Here is a 17,727-nt window from a genome sequence, read left to right on the forward strand (position 1 = left end):
GTTGTGTCCCGGCTTCGCGCCCGGCTGCAGGGACAGGAGGGCACGTGGAGCCACTTTCGTCCCTGTCCTTGTCCGCTCGCTGGCTGCAATGCCCGGCGTGACCACAGGAGAGCAGCACTGAGCCGTCCTCAGGAGCCGTTCCCCCCCCCTCCCGCAGTGCCCGGCGTGAGCCACCGGGGGCAGCACCGAGCGCGCTCTCCTTCGAACCGTGGTGCGGCGGGGGGGCGGGGACCTTGGGTTTGTAACCCGCGTGGGAGCGGGGCACGTGCGGGGTGCGCGGGGCCGCAGCCCGGGAGCCGCGGAGCCGGTGCTGGCGGGACGCTGCCCCGCGCCGCCTGCGTCTGGCCCCGCTGCTCGTCGCCGCTGTCCTGGGGCGCCCGGCCCGGCCTCGTTCCGCAGCGGCGGGGGCAGGACCCGGGGGTGTCTGTGGGGGCTGTGTCCTGTGTGGAAACGTGAGTTGGGAACCTTTTTCTGGCAGTGCGGTGATTTTGTGGGTGGGAAGTTGGTTATTTAGTGTGGTGATTTGGGGCGTTTCTGTGGAAACGTTTGGGGAAATATGGAGACTTTGGGGAGAAAGCTGGGGATTTGGGGCCTTTTTTCTGGATGTATGTGGAAATGTGTGTTTTGCTGTGGGAAACTGGGAATTGTGTGTGATGATAGCTCCTTTCCTTGAAAACACAGTGGCTCTGTATTTAAAGCTGGTTACTCTAGTAGTTTGTAGAAATGTGTTTAGAGAGATGGTGTGGTAATTTTAGGGTGAGTTGGGAGGGTTTTTAGGGGACTGGTTTGTTGTGGGATGTGTGGGAAAATTGCGTGGCAATTGGGCAAGCATATGGAAATACGGTCAGGTTGTGTCAGGGAAATTTTCTGGGGATTTGGAAACCCTTTTTGTAGGAATGTGTATAGATAAGTGAAGATATTTGTGTAGTGATTTGGGTACCCTTAATGGAAATGTGCTGGGTCGGCCCACGGCGGTCGTCTTATCCACTGCGGCGCGGTTAACGGCGTGTGCGTTTTCACTCGTGTGAAACGGTCTAACGTGGGTGTGCCCTTTCTCTGAGGCTCTCCTCATGCACCTGTCCTTGGCACCAGCATATCAGTGGTGAGCTGCAGTGTGACAGAAGTGTTACTTGGGGCAGAAGGGCCCCCAGGAGCTGTCGTGTCTGCAAGGGTCATTCTGGGTACCGAGACGGGTGTGGCGGTCCCTTGGAAATAGCCAAAGCACCACAGGCGAGTACGTGTTTCTGCTTCGACACGCCAAGCGGACAGAACGCACCAGCAGTTGCCTGGGCTTCTGCCTGGAGGCACGTCATTCACGTGCCCTGCTCCAACGGGAACACCTCCACTGACTGCAGCTCTTGCCTCCAACTGCTGGTAGCACCCTCAAAAAGCAATGGCTTGCCCCTTGACTTGCAGAATACTGGGGGCCCAGACCCCACAGACTTTGTATTCTCTTCCCCTGTGCCTGGGGGAGGTGTTGAGCCCTTTGATCTCTGCAGTCTTCAGCACTTGTTAGCCACTCCTCCTTATGTGCACAACACCCAGCCCCTGTGACCTTGTCCTACCTGACAGCCTCTGTCCGCCTCTCCTAGTCTCATCCTTCCTCGGAAGGCTTCCCATGAAATCCCGTCTTCTGTCCCAGCGTGCAGCAGGCCTGCACCAATGTTTTCCAGCTTGCTTTAGAGAGTTGTAGGGTAGGGGTGGTGCTTCCTTGCCCCCTGCTGTTTGCTTCTGTCCGCTTTAAGGTGTTCATGTATTTCAGTTTTCCTTTTCTCCCCTCCTCTGTGGTGCCTGTGTCTTGCGCATATGCAGGATGTTGGCGTAAGGCAGGGGCCGGCAGCTCTTTGGTCCTGTGGGCCACGGAGGCGGTACTGGGGAAGGCGAAGCGGGCCGGTCAGCGGTGCCGATCCCGAATAGCCCAGGTCCCGCTTGCCCTACGGCTCCTCCCCGTACTGCCAACAGTGCCCAGCCTAAGCCCCGACCCCCAGCCCGCCCTGCACCTTCTCTGGACTCCCTGGACAAAGTTGACCAGATGGAACCTGTGTGCATAACCCTGGCCCGTTGTGCCCCTGCTCCAGACAACCCGTGCACGCTGAGCAGCGGCAGTAGCTGTTGCTCGACATGGCGGAAACATGACTCCTCCTCGTCACGGCGGCCGGTCCCTTCTTCCTGCGGCTGCGCAGAGTCTACACGTGGGCTGCCCTGGGGCTTGTCTCCACTGCCATCGCTGCTGCTTCCGGGCCGTGCGGCAGGGCCGTGACGGCTGTGCAAAGGAACCGTAGGGCAGCCCAGCCTCAGGCTCGTAGCGGTTGCAGCCAGAAGAGCCTGGTAGCTGTGAAAGGTGTGGGGCCACTTGCCCCTTGTGCCGAGCACGAGCTTGCGTTCACCTCTGGCAGCTACGGCCGCTGCTCAGCGTGGATGGGCACACGTAGAGGAGGCGCCGTGCAGTTTGGGGTTTGGGCCGTGTGCACGGGTTCTGGCTGGGCTGGTGCTCGTCCACTCTGCCCGGCCTAGTCCTGAGCGGGCACTGGCTGGATGGAGTTGGAGCTGTGCGTGTGGGTCCCTGCCAGTAGCTTGGGTTTGGGGCAGTGGCGGCAGAAACTGAAAGCAGCTTTCTTTGCCTGCGCAGCCTGGGGAGGCAGTTCAGGCGCACCCCGCTGCATGCCCAGAGGCAGCGGGATGCACCAGAGGCTAGACAGTGATTGGGCAAGACAGGATTGAGGTACCTGCCAAGGGGCAGACTGAGTCCCTCCATGGGCCACATCTGCCCATGCTACTCATGGTGTTTCATATGGAACAGGTTTTAGGAGCAGAGTATCTGGAAGGAGGACTACTGTTGTAAAACTGTCCGTCTCCCTGCAGCTGTCTCCCCACACGGATTTGTGGCGCTGAGCAGCCGTAATATGCTGGTGCCCTGCCCATGGCGTTTTCCCTCCCCCCTCAAGGCCAGTGCCCCTCGCTCCCCTTTTCTATGCTGATGCTGAAACCTGTCTAGAGAGCAGGTTGCAAAGCACCACACTTTCATTTTTTAAGCAGAAAAAGAAATGAAAAAACCTGTTGTTGTTCAGGAAGCACCGCAGGACATCAGTTCAACTTCAGGGGAGTTTGAGATGTGTGGTATACAGATTCTCACCTGTGCAGGAGGGAGGAGGAGGCTAACAGCAGATTGTCTCCACTTTGCAAATGTCTTTTAAAGCTTTCCTCTGTTCACATCGAATGTTTACGTGTGGTTTTTGCTTTGTTTTTTAAATGGATATTCCGATACGTGTCAAGCAGATTGGCGTCGCTGGAAGTTTGGGAATGGGAGCGAATCCGTTTTCCAGCGGACTTGGGAGATGTCAATGAGCGGGGGGCCCGTGTCCCTGGAAAAAATACAACTCTGGAAGGGAAGAGCACTGCTCATCTCTTTCCCTGCCCACCTGGGAATGCTCCTTGTCCTGTTTTGTTTCTTTTACTCTGCTGTCTAGACCGATTTTTCATTTACAAAGGTTCACAAAACCAAAAATCAGTTGGTGTTTTAAGCTGCTTTTTTCCCACCTTTTCAGGAAGCAGTTACTCATCTTTGGTCTTGCCTGGTATTGAAGGCTGGAGAAACAGATTCTTATTGTACTTTCTCAGGCCATTGCTTGTGATGTAAATGCAGGCTTATTACTTGTTAACAGTTGCAAAGAGCATGTTCATCTAACACACGAGGTACATGGTCCCACTAGGGACCTCTTACTGGACTCGGTGCTGGCGACAGGGGATGACCTGGTAGGGAATTGACTGACTCGAGGTAACCTAGGGGACAGTGACCATCCATTGATTGGATTCACTATCTGGCACAGGGTGGGAAAAATAACCAGTAGGGTAGGAGTGCTAGACTTCAGTGTGGTCAGGAGATTAGTTAGCGAGGCGCTGAAGGACAAGAGCACTGGTAAGATGGGAGTCCAGGAATGGGAGGTGTTCCTAAAGGGAGCAATCCTACAGGTGTAGGAGAAGATGATCCCGTTGCACAGGAGAGGGGAAAGAGGGGCCAAGAAACCCTCTTGGCTGAACAGCAAAATGCAGGAAAACCTAGGGGCAAAAAAGAGGCATATAGACAGTGGAAGCATGTGAGATTTACCAAGGTGGAGTATACCTACTTGGCCTGCACTTGCAGGGAGGCAGTTAGAAAGGGTGAAGCAGAAATGGAGCTTGGGCTGGCAACAAAAATTAAAAACAAGTAAAGTCTTTCTTTAGGTGTATAAGGAGTAAAAAGAAGGTGCCATGGTAGCATAGGAACCCTACAGGACAAACTAGGGTAAATAGTGATAGGTGGGGTGAGCGGGGCAAGGTTGAGCTCTTCAGTGAGTTTTTTGCTTCTGTATTCCTGAACATGGAACAGGACAGGTCTCCCAGTTGGATGCTAGACAGGCATAAAAGGGACACCAGCCCACCAAGTGTTTGTGCCAACTTGGTGAAGAGGCACTTGGAAAGACTGGGTGTGTTTAAGTCAGCAGACCCACGTGATCTTCATCCAAGGGTGCTAAAGGATTTGGCAGCATTATAGGAGAGCCCCGACACAGCTGTTTGAGCACTCGTGGCACTCGGGTCAGGTCCCAGAGGGCTGGAAAAGGGCCAGTGCGGTCCCTACCTTTAAGAAAGGAAAGGAGGATCCGGGTAACTAGACACCAGTTAGTCTCACTTCTGTTCTGAGGAAAACCTTTGAAAAGATTAAGGATCGCATTTGTGGGAGTCCTGGAAGGTGGGGGGATGCTGAAGGGCAGTGAGCACATATTCATAGCAGGTAGATCCTGCCTGACTAACCTTGTTTCTTTTTATGACCAGGTCACAAAATGCTTACACACAGGAATTGAGGTAGATGTCATCTACTTGCATTTTAAGAAGGCCTTCAATATGGTATCTCATTCTAATGTCATTAATAAACTGAGCCGCTGTCACGTAGATGATTACACGATCAGGTGGGTGGCAAAATGGCTCAGCGTCATACCCAGAGAATGGCGGTGGATGGGTCGGTATCGACCTGGAAAGATGTGGGCAGTGGAGTCTGACAAGGCTCGGTCCTTCGACCTGTGCTGTTTAATGTCTTCGTGAGTCACTTGGATGAGGGCGTGGAAAGCACTCTGTCCAAATATGCAGATGATACCAAATTTATGGGTAACGTTAACATGCTAAAGCAGAGGTCCTCAAACTGTGGTCTCTGGACCAGCGCTGGTCCACAAGCTCCATGTAGGTGGTCCTCAGAAAGGTTGCAGAAAAATTGAGAATCTCTGCGTTTGGCCCTGCAGTTGATTACTTTTTTTTCCGGTGACGGAGATTAAGCGGTCCGCTGAGACCCTCGGCAATTTTCAAGCGGTCCGTGCAAAACAAAGTTTGAGAGCCGGTGCGCTAGAGGGTTGGGACCAAATCTGTGGGCACCTGGGCAGGTTGGAAAAATGGGCAGACCGGAATAGGATGCAGTTGAACAAAGACAAGTGCAAAGTGCTGCACCTAGGGAGAAGGAATCACCGGCACGCTTACAGGCTGCGGGAGGGCTTTCTCAGCATCAGAGCAGCGGAAAGGGATCTCGGAGTCAGCGTTGATACCGAGATGAGCGTGAGTTGTCAACGTGACAAAGCGATTGGTAAAGCTAACTGCACTTTATCATGTGTTCGCAGGTGCAGGACAAACAGGTCCAGGGAGGTGATGCTTACCCTCTACGCGACATTGGTCGAGCTGCAGTTGGAGTACTCTGTCCGGTTTTGGACGCCACACTTCAAGAGGGATGTGGACAACCTTGTGAGGGTTCAGAGGAGGGCAAAAGTATATCTATTATAGAAAATAACATGCAGTATATTTAGTTACATCAATTGCCACACTGCTAGCTAAAGATAAACCTATGATATACCATATAGGGATCATTTATATACGGTCTGTTAGCTCCTTTTAGGACTTGTGCTTTGTTTAATTGTGTTTGACGGTTTCCTTTACTTGCTGACCAAGTTAGTTGTCGCAGCTGCGAAGGTTCGCATTTTACCTTGCGTGAAAGTGTCTGATGTGCGTCTGCCCTTTCTCGCAGGCTAGTCCTTGCGCTCCTGTCCTTGGAACCAGCTTATCGGCGAGGAAGCGCAGCGTGACATTCGGAACCAAAAGGCCCGGAGTAGAAGGGCCCCCGACATCCGTCGCATCTGCAACGGGTCCCTGCGTGAGCTACTGAGAAACGAGCGTTTGGGGCCCGCACCGGTCTCTCGGAAACATCCGAGCCAGCCCCGGCAGCAGGTGCCTGCGCGTTCCTGCCTCGTACGCGGTCAGGGAACGCTACGCACCAGCAGTTGCCTCGGCTTCTGACCGGACGCACGCCGTTTGCTTGCAAGCATCCAAAGCTAGCACCTCCAGCGGCTGCAGCTGTTGCTTCCCAACTACTAGGAGAGCCTTGCAAAAGCAATGGCCTGCCCCTGGGCCAGGCTGATACCAGTGGCTCAGACCCAGAGACTTGCTGTTGTACCTCCCGGTGTCTGGATTAGGTGTCGAGCACTTGGAACTCTGGCAGCTTCAGCACATATTAACCTCTCGTCCTCCTGTGGCCAACACCACGGAGCCCGTGACCCTAATGTTTCTGTCAGCCTCTGTCCCACCCTTCCCCTGAAGGCCTCCCGTGAAATCCCTTGTCCCATCACAGTCTGCAGGTTGGCTTCAGCGGTATTTCCCAGCTGCACGTGGAGAGTTGCAAGGGAGGTGGGGAAGAGTTTTATGCCTCCATACTCTTTACTTGTTTCAGCCTGAAGCTGTTTGTTTATCTCAGGGCCTTTTTTTCCTCTCTCTCCTCCTCTGTCTGTGCTTCTGCTGTGTAGCCACTGCCTCCTGTGTATGTGGGAAGGTGATGTAAGGGGGTGCACAGTTACCCTTAAGAAGGAGCAATTTTTCTATGGAGTTAAGCTGAAACTGCTGTACAGAGCGTCTTGCAAAGTGCCTCCAGGTCTGCAGCGGTAGAAGGTGTATGGGGTAAGGCACAGAGCTGAGGGAATTGCACTGTGTTGCCCTCTGTGAGCTTCCTGGGAAACACTTGGGGCGGGGGGGTGGGGGTGCGGTTCCTGTAGGTGCCTGGGCAGTGCAACCATTTTTCTTCCATGCCCATGGGGTGTGGGTGCAGGTTTCCCCCTGGGTGACATGACACTGCCAGTGCAGGCCCAGTCACCTGAGTGTAGAGCCAGGGGGGACTTTATGGTATGGTTGGGTTTGAACTACAAAGGAGCAGGGACCAGGATGCACGGGTGTCAGAGATGTGTTCCAGACCAGGTGAGGGGTGCATGCAGGTCCGTGGCAGCGTCCTAGGGCAGGGCAGGGCACTGGGGGGTCCCTGTGCTTCTGGCTAGTGCGGGAGGAGCCTGGTGCTGGGGGTGCTCTGTGCTGCTGCCCACCAGCCCGTGCTTCTGGGATGCTTTGGTGCCCCTGACTCCCAGCCCGCAGCCTCTGCTTGTCTTGTGTTGCCCTCACTCCTGACCCGCAGCCTTGTCCCCATGGAAAAGATCAGTCCCAAATGCGACTCACGTGGGTGAACAGGTGATCCAGGGCTGGGTTTGGTGGGGGAGCGGGGGCAACGTGTCCCCTAAGTGCACGGTGGCATGCGGTTGTGTCCCTCACTGGTGCTGTGTGGGCTGGGGATGTGGTCCCACTGTTCCCGAAAGCAACGGGTTGCACCTGCTGGGCTGCAGAGGCCCCGGGGCGAGGGCAGCAGGGAGGGAGCCCGAGTCTGCAGTGGGCAGCCTGCCCCTGCCCTGCACACAGGATTGTGGGCACGGGTTCCCGCTGCCCCTCGGGAATGCGCACAGCTGTGAGGAACCCCCCACCCAGCCTGAGCCCGCAGCAGGCAGGCAGTGGGTGGGGGGAGCTGGGCTTTGGTCTGCTGCAGCAGCCGCTGTCTCCTGCCGGGCAGCGTGGACACGGGTCCCTGGCCCCATAGTGCTGGCAGCTGGGGGCCCCCTCTGGTAGAGCTGGGGGCCAGGAGGTTGGGCGGAGTGGGGAGTTGAGGGGCTTTTCATTTTAATCAGGCATTTTGGTGTTTTTATTTGAGAATTAGTGGGGTTATCTATCAGAGATTTTGCTTTTTTTTTTTTTTTTTTATCAGGGAAAAGCAGGATGCCTCGTCATTAGAGCAGCACGTGGGAGCCAGGGCCTGCAGCGTTATCAGGCGTGGGGTGGACACGCGGTTCCCGGTGTCAGTCAGAGCCCGGTGGGTGGCGGGCACGCTCCGCAGCAGCACCCGGGCTCCGGCGCTGCCGTGCGCTCTGGACACGAGGGGCAGCTCTGAGCCGGCACGTGTGGGGCCGTCTGCAAGGCTGGCTCGGGGCAGAGCAGACCGGGGTGCTGTGCGCGACCCTCGGGGCTGTCAGGCAGCCGCTTGCCCAGCGGAGGCATCAGCGCTGCAGGCGGGATCCCCCATGGCCACGTGCAGGGCAGGGCACGGGGGGGCGGGCGGGTGTTTTGTGCGCGGTGCCGCAGCTCGGCCCCTTCCTCCTCGAGCTGGTGCTGGCGGGACGCTGCTCCGCCCCGCTCCGCCTGGCCCTGGGCGCGCTGCTCGCCCCGCGCCGCCCGCACGGGGTCGGAGCCGCCGCTCTCCTGGGGCGCCTGGTGCAGCCTCGCCTCGCCCGGCCTCGTTGCGCGGCGGGGCAGCGCGGTGCGGGCGGGCAGGCCCCGGAGCCAGACGGACCCGGGGGAGGGGGTGTCTCGGTCGTGTTGGGCGGGCGGGGGTGGAAATGTGCCTGTGAGCAGGGGCGTGGAGCTGTGTGAGCACCGGGGGGTTTTCGTGTTGCCTGTTTTGTGTGGGGGGCTTGGGAGACATTTTTTGTGGCAGTGTGATGATCTTTTTGGTGGGAAGTTGGTCCTTTAGTGTGGCGATTTGGAGGTGGTTTGTGGAAATGTGTGAAATATGGTGGTATTGGGAGAATTGTGTGAGGAGTTGGGACCTGTATTTGGAAATTGTGGAAATGTGATTGTTTGGGGGGAATTTGGTCATTGTGTGTGGTGATATAGTGCCTTGTTTGGAAATACTGCTATTTTGTGTGGAAACGTCATGGTTTGGGAATCTTGTGGAAATGTGTGTGGAAATCTGGTGATTTTGTGTGGAAGTGGTGTGGTAATTTTAGGGTGATTTGGGAACTGTTTGTGCGACTGGTGTGTCGTGGGACCTGTGGACAATTGTATGGGGATTGGTTCACTGTATGGAAATACGGCTGTGTTGTGGGGGGAAAATGGTCTGGGGATTTGGAAACCCTTTTTGTGGGCTCGTGTGTGGGCTTGTGGTGGTTTGCGTGTGGAAAACCAGCCATGTTTTGTGGTGACTTGGGGGCATTTTTGTGGCAATGTTTGGAGATGTTTTGTGACGTTGGGAGAGGTCTGTGGGGATTTGGGACGTTTATTGGGGGAGTGTGTGGAAATGTTAAAATGTTGTGAAAAACTGGTGATGGTGTGTGGTACTAAAGGACGTTGTTTCTTGGAAAATGTGATTTTTGTGTGGAAAACTAGTGATTTAGGAACTCTGTGGAGATGTCTGTGGAAATGTGGTGATTATGCCGGTGAGAAGTGGTGTGGTAGTTTTAGGGTAATTTGGGAACTGTTTGTGTAACTGATGTTCGTGGGAGCTGTGGAAATGTGTGTGCATGGGAATATGGTTGTGTTGTGTGGGGGAAACGGTGTGGGGATTTGGAAACCTTTTTTAAGGGCATGTGGCGACTTTTGTGTGGAAAACAGTTTGTTCTGTGTGGTGATTTGAGAACCCCCTTTTTATCTGGAAGTGCTGATTTGTTTGGTGGCAGGCGAGTCATTTTGTGGTAATTTGGTGATGCGTTGGTGGAAAGGTGTGGGGAAACGTGGTATTGGGAGAATTCTGTGGGGACTGGGGAGCGTGTCTGTGGAAATGTGCTTTTTTGTGGAAGATGTGATGGTGTGTGGTGAAAAAGGATCTGTTTTGGAAATGTGATTTTTTTTTGCGTGGAAAACTGGTGATCTGGCACAGGTGTACATGGAAATGTGAGTGGAAATATCTGGTGATTTTTTTGTGTGTGTGGAAAATGGTCTGGTAATATTAGGGTGATTTAGGAACTGTTTTTGTGGAACTTGTGTGTTGTGGGACGTGTGGAATAGTTTGTGGTGACTGGGTAAGTGTGGAAATATGCTTGTGTTGTGTGAGGGAAATGGTGGGCAGGGGTTGGAAAAATTTCTGTGGGCATGTGTGTGCCTGTGTTTGGACACGTGGTGGTTTCCATGTCGAAAACTGGCCCTGATTTGAAAACCCTTTTTCTGGCAGTGTGGTAGGGTGTTGGGTTTTTTTGAGTGGGAGGTTGGTCATTTTGTGTGGCGATATGGAAGTTTTTTTGTAGAAACGTTTGGGGAACTATGGTGGTTTTGGGACAGTTCTGTGGTGCTTTGGGAACTTTTTCCTGGAAATGTTTAGAAATGTGATTTTTGTTGTGGAATTTAGGACCTAGAGGTATACAGGACATTTGTTTGGGACTATAGGGGTTTTGCGTGGAAATATGATGATTTAATTTTTAGAAAATGGTGTGGTAACTTTAGGGTGATTTGGGAACGGTTTTGTGCGACCTGTGGAAAATCGTGTGGCGATGGGGTAAGCATATGGAAATATGGGTATGTTGTATGAGGGAAAATGCATGGTGATTTGGAAACCTTTTTCGTAGTAGTGCGTGTAGAAAAGTGTGATTTTGTGTGTGTGTGTGTGGTCATTTGATAAGTCTGAACGGGAATGTGCTGGGCTGGCCCACGGGGGTCATTTCATCCGCTGCGGTGCGGTTAACAGTGCGTGTCTTCTCACTCCAATGAAATGGTCTAACGTGGGTCTTCCCTTTCTTTCCAACTGCTCCTTGTGCACCTGTTCATGGGAGCAGTGTCAGCGAGGAGCTGCAGCGTGAAAGAAGTGGGACTTGGAAATATCCAAGGGACCACGGGTAACAGGTGAGTGTGAGTTTCTGCCTTAAACACTCTGATGGGGTAAAATGCACCCGCAGCTGCTTACGCTTCTGCCTGGAGGTGCATCATCTGCGTGTCACTCCCCATTTATGGGGGCCTCAATTCACCTCCTTCCGCCGCACCTGATTTACATGTGGGGACCCACTCTTCAGCCTGTGGGCAGGCATGTACCTGTGTACATGGTCACATGCACATAGCACCCCTTTGTGACCCCTCCTCCTGTTTCCCTGAGCACCTTGCAGGATGGAAGTCTGGCAGCCTGCAAGGAGAAACCCACCATTGGTCATGCTGTTCCCCTTTAGAGGTGAAAATCTGGATTTTTCTCATTTAAAGGAGAAAATCTGGGGGCGCTGGGTATCAGCAAATAAAAACCTAGGTTTCCGGACTAGCCCAGGGATTGACACGACACTCGGTTCGAGGAGTGACGGAAAGGCTTTATTTACTACAAGTATTTAAGATCAAGTCAGGCAAATCCAAACCAAATCAAAGTCCAGTAATTAGCTGTAAGGTGATGATTTCTCGCCAAACAGGCGACAAAGAGGCGGTCTGTTTCCCTTCACCTTGTAGAGTAAGTTGGGTGCGTCAGCAAGCCGTGTCAGAGAGATTTTTCACTCCTGAAGCGTGCGTGTGCTGTGTGCTGTTTTACTTTTTATCCCCTTACTTTAGCATCTTCAAAGCATTCTTTTAGTTGTGTAAATTAAGATGGAGTCCCAAACAGTAACCGACAGGAAAAACCTGCCAAGTACCGGTTATCAGAAATTTCTAATGCGAACGAGTTAGCTTCTTCGGTAACGAGAGGTTATTCAGTTTGGAACGTATCGAGAAACCGATTAACTGCTAGGAAAAACATACTAAATCAGGAGGAGACATCTATTACATACGGAGAATGTGTTTCAGCATATAAACGCGACTTAGTCGGAAAAGAGATATTTATCGTGCTAATTAATTGAGGATAGACGCTTCATACCGTTACACACCAGACAACTAAGAGTCTGTCTGAAATCATCCTGAATATAGCCCGATAAGATGGAAGAGACTTCATAATTCTTTCTTAGGTGGCCTGGCCATGAAATTGCATTGTCTTGCATTATGCAGTTAGCGTTATTATTCAGTATTTTAACTTTTGTGAGTAGGGCCAAGCTTTACATGATTTTCAGAGTCGTTACTGGGTCGGGGTTCTTAAGGTGACATACTGGGTTTTACTGCATTTTTCCCTGGTGAATGCAAAACCCGGGTCCCTGCCAATTACCCTTTTTGTACGTGAAGTGAAGACGCTATGACATTTGCCGGTGATGCTCTTAGCGTATAAAGGATTACAACCCTGCAAATTGGATAAAGCAGCTAGAGACAGGGCTAGAATATGCACTTTTATTGATCACACCTCGAGGCATAAGAATAAACCCTTTGTGCTATGCCTACCTAGTGACTTGTCACACCACAATACAGATTGTCCAGTCTACCGGCTGGGGGAGATGCAGGAGGGAGGAGGAGGCTAACAGGAGGTTGTCTCCACTTTGCAAAGGTCTTTGTAGTTTCCCTTTTGTAAAAACCTAATTTTTACGTGGGCTTTTTAAATCGATAGTTTGACGGGCGTCACGTAGACTCGTTTTGCTGAAACTTTGGGAACGGGACCGAACCCATTTTCCTGTGCGCTTGGACCTGCAGATGGCTGGGGCCCGTGTCCCTGGGGAAACTCCGAGTCTGGAAGGGAGGAACACTGCTCATCTCTCTCCCTGCCTGCCTGGGAACGCTCCTTGCCTTGTGTTTGTTAGACTCTGCCATTTAGACCTATTTTAACTTGTAACAGGGTCACAAAACCAAATGCCAGTTGCTGCTCGTAGCTGCCGTTTCCCATCGTTCCAGAAAGCAGCTACTCGCTCTTGGTCTTGTCTGGTATTAAAGTCTTGAGAAACAGAATTTTATTCCACTTTTTTTGGCCGTTCCTTGGGATGTAAGTGTAGGCTCACGGCCTATTCCTTGTATGCCAGCTTAAGCACGTGTCGTTCTTAAGTTAGGCTTCTGGTAGGTGTGTAGTCTGCAATACTGAGCGTGGTCTGTCAGGCCCTGACCATATTTTCAGTTTACACCGAGGGGAATCTGCCCATAGCCTTCCTTCCCCTTTCTCATCACCATCTTCGTAACATCCCTGCCTCTTTACTTGTCGCTCATTTCAGGAGCTGTTGTGTGCCAGTGCTTCTGTTCCCTGGTGCTTTCCCCGGGTACCCACCCTGTCTCCTGTACGTGGTGGAGGACCGGTTTAAGGAGTTGCACGGAGGGCCTCACAGAAGTCCTGTGTGGTCACGGGTTTACAATGAAGACTGGCAGCTGTGTGTTACTATTTCTGGGGTGTGCCATGTGTGAGGTGCAGCTGTCAGAGGAACGCTTTGGAGATGTCGCTCACACAGGGAAGCAAAATTGTTCTGCTCCCCACTACTGAGCTTTAAAGGGTGATACCTGTGAGACATCACATCCTCTGTCCAAACCTGAGCCATCTGAGCAGGGGAAGTGGCATGGGAGCGGGGGCCAAGATACCTGGTTGACAGCCCAGACTGCAAGTTGAAGGCTGCAATGGAAGCGCTCAGAGTGTGGCCTGTCAGATTCCAACAAAATATGTCAAGTCTTACATGTAGCTTATCACAAGGAAACGAAAAAGAAAAGGACATGAGCAGGGGCCCATGTTAGAGTCTTAGTGCATTGGTCAGCGATTGGGGGTGAGGGGTGCATGTCCCTCCTTCACTGCTTGTGTGTTGACTGTCATTGTTAAAGGACCAGGGTTGGGGGCGGGGGCATTCTTGGCTGCTTGGCCAAGTGCCTGGGGGAAGAGCTAGGAGGGAGGGGGAGGTTCAGCAACCCCGGACTGGCCAGGTCTCCCCCTGCCTCCCACAGGGCTGCGCTACCTGCTACTGGCAGTGACTCTGCCTGGAGCAGTTGGCAGGCCCTTGTAAGCAGCCTGCACTGCTTGGGAGATGTGGGCTGTGACACCTTGGTTTTCTGGACTGTGGTAAGAAAGCAAACAGCCTTGTAGTACAGGCTTCAGTTGTGGGACTGCACCCTGTTGTTGAGACCCCCCCCAGGGGCTTATTTCTTGTATGTCCATGCAGGATAGTTGGAGGGGTGGGGAATGGAAGGAAGAGGCATGGATGAGACCTGCATCTTCTGTTCAGCAAATTTCTGTAAGTAATGTTAGTACTACTAATATTATCCCTGTTCTGATTCTTACTATTACTATTATTTGTTTTCCCATATACTTTGCCAACAAAGCACCTGGCAGGTCCAGTAAGAAAAGGAAGTTTCCAAACAGGTGACAGAAGGAAACCAAATGATTTAAGTATGCAAGTGGTGGTGGTGGTGTTGGGAAGGTTCAGGAACCATGGGGGAGGCAAGATTTTTTGTTATGTCTTTTGTGGCAACAACAGCACGGTTTGGACGGACAGAAGCAAGGTTTTAGGCATCCCAGTCCCCTTTTTCAGTCCTGGTTCCTTCCCAGAATCCTGAGGAAAGGTACTGTCATACCCCAAAGGTTGCCTGTATCTTACAGTTGGTCTGGTAAAACAGGGGTCAAAAAACCTATGGCCTGTGGTTTGGATCCAGTCTGTGAAGAAACTGGTTCTAGCCTGTAGCAGTTCAACCAAGGAGCAGCACACTCCCACGGTGACAGCAGCAGGGACATCCCCAGCGGCCTGTTGCCACTGTGTTCAGTTTGTTCTTTGTGCTGCAGCAGAAGCAGCCTCCCCAGGGTCCCGGCCCCTGCCTCTTTCTTTTGAGTCCCTTCACAGCCTGTGGAGATTGCCGGGGAGCAAGCTGTCACGTTGGCAACGGTGCACAACGGCAAAAGAACGGCCCTTCCCTGCAAGGAAAGATTGCACCTAACTCCGAGCGAGCAGAGCAGAGCAGAGCATGGACACAGAGCGAGATGCTCATCAGTAGGGTAGTCTGGCCTTGCCTTTGCTAGGAGTGCCCAAGTAGGGAGGTGTTGGAATAATTTCTCAGCTTTTTCCCTAGATCGCTCTAAGAGGAGAGGGGAGCGCTAAGCACACTTGGGTTCGTGCACGCTCCCCATCGTTTTCAGAAGCGGACGGCAGGAGAAAGTTTGCGGTCAGCGATAGCAGCACAAGGCCGCGCAACCAGGCTGGGGAACGTGGGGCTCTTTCCTAAACCAGGAGTGGCAGGACTTGCACAGCTTTGCCAGGTGAATGCTGTGCCTGAGTCCTATATATTGCTTACCTTGGCTCTTGCTGCCCTCTCCCTCCCTGCCTCCACGAGCACAGGTACAGCCTTTCTTAAGCCCCTCTCACTGCTACCTGGCCAACTTTTAAAGCAGTGGTTCTTGCCCTTTTTCACTGTAGGACCCCCCACCATCCTGGTCCGTGATTCAGAGAGTCTCTCCCTCCCTCCCTCCCTTTCCTTGACCCTGCCCCCAGGCAGCCTTGCAGCATTTCTCTCTACCTTGCTGTGACCCTTTCAAATCTTGCAGAGGAACCTCTCTGCTCCCTTTGGCTGGTGGTGTAGATAACAGGGAGGAAGGTAGGGAGCCTCTTCCTGTCCTGGAGGGCACAGTGAGCAGAGCTAGGGTATAAAGATGGACGTGGGCCCCGTGCAGCGAGCGGAGGCTGCTTCGGCACCGGACCTGAGGACGAGGACCGAGCTGAGCACGGTTGCGTTCTTGTTGCCCGGGCAAACGGGGAAGGTCGTGCCGGCTGGGAAGGGTCCGGTGGACACCTCGGCCTGTTCTCCACGCTTTTTCTGTGGGCGGAGCGGGTGGGTCGTCCTGCCGGCAGTCGGGTCGAGGACAGGCTCTGGCATGGCACTGCCGAAAGCATTTTGGCAAAGTTGAGGCTCAGCAAGGCCTGCCCATACTGCTGCTTGGTTCCTTAGTATCGCAATCCTGTTTTGGTTTCTGAGTTCCCCCATTTCGTGTTCTTACTAACAGCTCGTTACCGCCGGGCCTCGGCCGAGGAGGCTGCGGCCAGTCTGCGCTCAGAACCTTGCAGGCCGACGCGGGCACAGAAATGACGCAGCTACGCTCCCTCGATGGTTACCCTTGAAATGCAAAAGGCGGGTCCCACTACAGTGGCCACCCAGGCAGCTAAGAGGCAGGAGACCAAGCTGCAGCCTGAGCTTGCCTGTCATACCCCAAAGGTCCCCCACGCAGTAGTGCAGCACCACGCACGTTCTCCCCCGTGGGGTGGGAGGTGGTGGGTCTGACTGGCAGCAGGTCTGGAATTGGTGCAGATTCCCTTGCCTTTGCCTTCCAGCTCGCCCCGTCCTGCAGACACCCGAAGCAAAGGTCTGGGGTGGGAGCCAGGTGCCAACAGCTGGGGGTTGGGTTTAACGCCGTGTGCCAGGTAGTGTGGCGTGGGCCAGGTGCTCTTTCTTGGCTGAGTGGGTCAGGTGCCTCACCCGCAGAGGTTTTGGGGGCTATGGCATTAGCACCAAGCCGGGGTCAGGACGGGTGCTGGAAACGAGTGCTTGTCGCACACGGCCACGGAACAAGATGCGCAGCTCCGCATGACAAGGCAGCACCTGCGGCGGTGATGCCTGATGCCCGCTAGCGCTTCCTCACAGGTAGGACCTGCCTCGGGCCGGCGCAGTCCGGCAGCCGCGGGACCGCGTACCTGCCCGAGGCTGGGGTGCGCCCGGAGTGGCAGCGGCCCCCGCCTGGCGGTGAGGACGGCGCTGGCGGACGGGGAGGGCAGAGTTTGCAGTCCCGGTCCCTCCTCCCGTCCCAGGGGCAGAGCCAGACCCAGCGCGCACTGCCCTGCGGCCGGGCCGGAGTGCGCGGGGCGGGCGGCAGGAGCGGGGGGCGGTTGGGGCCCGAGCGCTTTTCCTGGGGGCCTGGGCGGGATCCGCCGGGCCGCCCTCGGGTCCCGGCGCGGCAGCGGGAAGCCGAGGTGCGGCTGGTGCCGCCGGGGCGGTGGCGGCAACGGGCCCCGGTTCGTGCGGCGGGGCCCGGCGGCCCCTGCGGAGCTGCCTCCCTGCGCGCCCGGGGCGCTCATCCCGTGAAAAGCCGAGCGCTGGCGGGCGCGGCACGTGACCGGAAGGGGCGGGGCTCGGCGGGCCGGCCTCGGGGCGCTGGAGGCGGGAGCTGTGGGCGGGCGCCCTGTGTGCGGGCTGGGCGTGCCCGGTCCCCAGTGCCGGGGCGGCGCTGCGCTGCCCCGTGTTCCCGCGCTCCTGCGTTTTGTCCGTCCTCGTTTTGGTGTTGTTAACCCGCCGCTTTCTCTGCGCTGCTCCCAGCCGGCGGGCGCGCTGCTCCGCGGGGTGCTGTCCCTCGGGCGCCTGGGGCCCTGCTTTGCTGGGGCCGGGGGTGTTTTGGGAGCCGTTGGCTGAGACCTGCCCTCGGTCCGAGTCCTGGCCTGGGAGTGCTGTTAATTGCCCGCGTTAATTGCCTCGAGTCGGGGCGGGTCTTTCCGCCGCGGTGCCTGGTCTCCGAGGAGAAGGGTTGCGGGGCCTGGGTGCGAGGAGTGTCCCCTGTGCCGGCTGGGCCTTCCCCTGGGCTCCGGCCCCTGCGTGCTCTGGGCCTTGGCCCGAGGTGCCCCAGCCGCACCTGGCCTGCCCTGCCCTGCCCTGCCGGGGGGCGGGGGCGGAAGGCTTGACCCTGCGGGTGCCGGGAGCCAGCTGCGGCCGGCTGGTCTCGGGGCCCGGCAGAAATGCGTCTCGCGTGAGGGCTGGGGGTGAGCGGTCCCGTTGTGGGGCGGGGTCCTGAGCTCTGCTGTTTTTAATGCTAGTTTACTAGCTGCAGCCCCCAAAACGCTAGGAATTACATTTTTATTCCAAAAGTATTTA

At 54.8% G+C, this 17,727-nt stretch overlaps 1 long non-coding RNA gene across 36 annotated transcripts in view; it reads left to right on the forward strand.

Moving 5' to 3' along the window:
• Positions 1-304: 304 nt before the first annotated feature.
• The window catches only part of LOC132251241 (uncharacterized), a 43,348-nt gene continuing 25,925 nt past the window's right edge, over positions 305-17,727 (forward strand). For 13 of the 36 annotated variants that reach the window (XR_009463169.1, XR_009463193.1, XR_009463163.1 and 10 more), the window contains exons 1-4: positions 750-5,784; positions 6,041-6,696; positions 10,863-10,929; positions 12,527-15,133. This is a non-coding gene — a long non-coding RNA (uncharacterized LOC132251241). Of the gene's footprint in view, positions 453-746; positions 5,785-6,040; positions 6,697-8,708; positions 8,745-10,862; positions 10,930-12,526; positions 15,134-17,727 lie in introns of those variants that run through there. The other 23 variants (XR_009463200.1, XR_009463199.1, XR_009463185.1 and 20 more) reach the window with 16 other exon arrangements.

This window comes from Alligator mississippiensis, chromosome 6 (assembly GCF_030867095.1).
Source record: "Alligator mississippiensis isolate rAllMis1 chromosome 6, rAllMis1, whole genome shotgun sequence".
In the NCBI taxonomy this organism is placed as follows: Eukaryota; Metazoa; Chordata; order Crocodylia; family Alligatoridae; genus Alligator; species Alligator mississippiensis.